This window comes from Sorex araneus, chromosome 1, assembly GCF_027595985.1.
Source record: "Sorex araneus isolate mSorAra2 chromosome 1, mSorAra2.pri, whole genome shotgun sequence".
NCBI classification, from domain to species: Eukaryota; Metazoa; Chordata; class Mammalia; order Eulipotyphla; family Soricidae; genus Sorex; species Sorex araneus.
This window is the reverse complement of record NC_073302.1, coordinates 128,389,619-128,394,090: the sequence shown is the minus strand read 5'-3', so window position 1 is coordinate 128,394,090 and position 4,472 is coordinate 128,389,619. Positions and strand designations below refer to the sequence as shown.

The 4,472-nt window shown below is 44.3% G+C and overlaps 1 non-coding gene across 1 annotated transcript; it reads left to right on the top strand.

Moving 5' to 3' along the window:
* The first annotated feature begins 1,815 nt into the window (after positions 1-1,815).
* LOC129400966 (small nucleolar RNA SNORA55) lies at positions 1,816-1,948 on the top strand. Its single transcript, XR_008628010.1, has one exon. It is a non-coding gene; the product is annotated as a small nucleolar RNA SNORA55 (small nucleolar RNA).
* The last annotated feature ends 2,524 nt before the right edge of the window (positions 1,949-4,472 follow it).

The window sequence follows — 4,472 nt, the reverse complement described above, 5'->3', positions numbered from 1 at the left end:
GTTCCTCCTGGCTCATGTACTTAGGAATTACTCCTGGCGGTGCTCGGGGGACCATATGGGATGCTGGAAATCAAGCCCAGGTCGGCCACATGCAAGGCAAACACCCTACCCACTGTGTTATAGCTCCAGCTCTACTCATCTACTTCTTGACAACTGCTGCTAGTACCATGAGCCTATTAGAGTCTAAAAGAGTTGACATAAGGGAAAAAGCAAACAAATGTCTGTATATCTCCTCCAAAAGCCTGCGACTCCTACATAAATCCATTCACCTTCCTCTTACTCTGATTAGCATTTTACTCTGAATAACATTTTAAACAATCTGAGGGAAGAAGATACTTCTTCTCTAAAACTAAAAGTATCAGCTTCACATCCATGTCTGTAAAAGAAACTATTCAACTGATTCTTCTACAAACAAAGTTTGTTCACCCAAGGGTTACAGACGCCATTGGCAAATATTTTGTCATTTTATTAATTAACAAAAAATCTTTAAAAGTTTTCTTTCCTAACACACATATTACCTAGCAATGAAATTGAAATAAGATCTGACTATTAGTATAGATTTTATAGTACTTATTTCACAATTTAGTAGGATTAAATAATAATCCTGCAACAATCCTCTACCTAACCTAAAACAAAATAGGCAAAACCATCTTAAGATCTCCCATAAATTTGGGACAGTGCTGGAAAAGAGATCAGAAAAGTTTTATAGCCTTTGTATACTGATGAGAAATTTAGATTTCAAAGCTAAAAATTTAAGTATCACACATTGCAAAATTGGGTACAGATTATAAGGAGATATTTTAACACAAATGGAAATTTATTAATTTTTATTAAATTTTTATTAATTTTAAATTATGAAATTCATGGACAGGGAGACTAAAATAGCTACAACAAACACATAGTTCAAGGCACAGAAGACCAGGGGCTGCAATCAGAACTACAGAGGAGCTAGAAGTAAGGATAAACAACTTATTGGGGCCCAAGAGGCTGAAATGGGATCCATCGCTGAGCATACTTCATAATAAAATAAATAGTCTAGACCTCCACAAATAGGCCAATGGTATAGTGTCATGTAACATAAGGTTCTGAGTTCAGTATGACACCTGGTGCCATATATATCAAGTGTGATCCTGTAGACTCCACTGTTTGAACCTGTAAAATGTTGTCTGTAGTCCCCAGTACCACAATTTCCAACCACAACAAAGGCATGCAAACCCACCCTATAACCTAATTTGCTCTTCGACTACAAATTGTACAAACACCATGGCCAGCAAATATGATTCTATGCAAGCACATGTGTAAGCAATGCAGCAGCCCCTGGCAAACTCCACAACCAAATTATACAAAAAGACCACAAAAGTGTGAACGCCCGGGGAGCACTTGTGCAGCTAAAGGGGTACAATCCCTGGTGAGCAGCACAACCAAGTGCACAAGTACCAAAATCTGATGTGTGAACACCAGCAAACATCACAACTCAATTGCGTGAACATCACAGTCACGAGTGGTCACTCTCCGTCATCACAACAACAAAGAAATTAAAGTGGGACATAAAATTTTTAAAAACCAAACCTTAAATAAATAATAAAGACATATCCCACAGCTGGGAAATGAATGCAGCTAGTACTTCCTGCTGAGACGTGGGGGGGTTGAAAGCGGTAGTGGTGTTCTCTTGAGGGTTGTTAGCCTTTGTTGTGCTGGAGGAATGGAATCTGTATGGTTTGTGTTGGCCCTGTCTGAGAGGTCACCCTTGCTCCTGGCCCCTGGTTAATTAGCCCCAGGCACATCTTGCCGCCTGTGGCCCAGCCACTTCCCAGGGCACCTGAATCTTTCCCATTCCTGCTGCTTCATGCTGGTGTGGGGACAGATGGTGCAACAGTACAAGCAGAGTAATTCCAGATGGGTCCTTTCCGTTTGTCTTGGGGCTTGTCTCTACAGCTCTGCCATACTTTGTCCTTGAAGAGAAATGTTTTGAGGATTTTAGAAGGGTCGGGGGCCACTGGTCTTGAAAGAAATAACAGGGGCTGGAGCTATAAAACAGTGGGTAGGGCGTTTGCCTTGCACCTGGTCCACCCGGGTTCAGTCCCTGGCATCCCATATGGTCCCCTGAGCATCATGGGTTGTGACCCCAAACCCTCCCCAAAAAAAGGAAAGGAAAGAACAGAAAGTTTATTTTTCCATGTATGCAATGTGCGTCATCTGATTGATTTCTTTTGCTAATCATATCAATGGAATTAGGGTACGTTCGAACCCCATTTTCAAGATAAAGAATTTGAGTCCTTGAGCAAATTACGTGGGAAGGGGGAGGGGGAGTTGTGCCTGTCCTTGGCACTTGGCATTACGATGGTCAGTGATGGCATCTGATGTGAGCCTGAGTGCCATCCCGCTTGCACATACTGTTCCTGAGACCGCCCTTCCTTCCAGGGGAACTTCCTTCCAGGGATCCAGCGTCACCCTGGGGTGGTAGAGAAGTGCCCTTAGGCCTTCCTGTGAGGTTAACACTGCTCACTCCCTTCCCCTTTTTGTTAGCTCCCCTGACTGGCCTTCATGGGTGCAGGGATGTGCCTCACAGCTTTCTAGTAGGCTGACACTTGCAAGAAGAACCAAAGAGTCTTGAAGTTTTATAAATACCAATTCCAGGTCACAGGGTCACATTCTTTTGTCACCCTTAACCTTATTGACCCCACTGCATCAGTGAGAACTGAGGGTTTGAAATAGCTTCACTGCACCTTCTCTACTTCGGGAGGACACTCTCGAGGCAGTGAGCAAGGCAGCACAGTGCCACACGGTCCCAGCCCCAGAGCTGCTAGGCGGGCTGAAGAGCAGTGATGGACCGTTGCAGGTGAAACCAAAAGTCATTGAGTTGTTCTTTAATTTCAGACTCCTAGAACATGAGACATATTCTCCTGAGACACCTCTAGTAATTTTTTAAATTTATTTTGGGTAACCTGGTTTACAATATTATTAATGACATTGTTTTGCGCCACATAGCATGATCCCTTACCACACCCTCACCCCAGAGTGACCAGTTCCCTCAACAATTGCCCTAGTGTCTTGCACACCCACTGCCCCTCTCATATGAGGGGTACCTCATATGAGAAAGCTCATTCTGTGTGTCTCTGTCTGTCCTTTACTTAGCATGATGCTCTCTACTTCCATCCATGTAGCAGCAAATTTTATAAGCCCATCTTTTTTGTTTCCTGCCCACATGGGAGATCCTGGCAAACTCCCCATGGCGTATTCATATGCCAAAACCATTAACAATGATGAGTCTCATTCCCCTGACCCTGAAAGAGCCTCCAATGTGGCACCATTGGAAAGAACGAGTGAAAAGAGGCTTCTAAAATCTCAGGGCTAGGATGAATGGAGACTTTACTAAGACCTCTGGAGAAATTCCACAATCAATAGGATGATGATGATGATGATTGATGATGATGACCATGATTGATGATGATGATGATGATGATGATGATGATGATGATGATGATGATGATGATATCCCACAGCTGCCACCATGGTCTCACCCATAGATTCACAACTAAATCTCCAAGGAGATGCAAGCCAAGCCATTGAAACTCATGGATAGCTATACTGGTATTCTGTTGGTTTTTTTTTTTTTTTGCTTTTTTTGGGTCACACCCGGCGATGCACAGGGGTTACTCCTGGCTCTGCACTCAGGAATTACCACCTGGCAGTGCTCAGGGGACCATATGGGATGCTGGGAATCGAACCCGGGTCGGCCGCGTGCAAGGCAAACGCCCTACCCGCTGTGCTATTGCTCCAGCCCCTATACTGGTATTCTGGCTAAAAATTCTGGGGTGCCTTCAGGAGGCAAACAGGCCAAATCCCCGCCCTGATGAGGTTCAGAGAGCCGCACTCATACCTGACCACTGACCCACGCCAATGACCCAACTCCATTGCCTCACGATTAATCTTTGCAGAGACAACAGGACACAAAAATTCCAGGTACCCACAGGCCGAGAACTCTAGGGTCTTTTCCACTCCAGGATGGAAAGCCACCCCCATCCCATACTTCAGAAAGCCTTGGCAGCCACACCCACATCCCACAGCTGCTGCCATGTTGACTCACCCATCCGCCCAATACTACAGACCCTGAAATTTCCCAACATCTTCTATGTGATTTCCCCCACCTAATTAGATTCACATAGAAATTCACATAGAAGATAAGTAAACTCAACTGACAAAGACAATAACACGAATGTTCAAGTAACAACAGGCAACTTAGTAAATCTTCAGACAAAGACTTAATAAACTGGGGCTAGAGCAATAGCACAGTGGGTAGGGTGGTTGCCTTGCACGCAGCTGACCCGGTTCGATTTCCAGCATCCCATATGGTCCCCCAAGCACCGACAGGAGTAATTCTTGAGTGCATGAGCCAGGAGTAACCCCTGTGCATCGCTGGGTATGACCCAAAAAGGAAAAAAAAAAGACTTAATGATCTTATGGTGAAATAA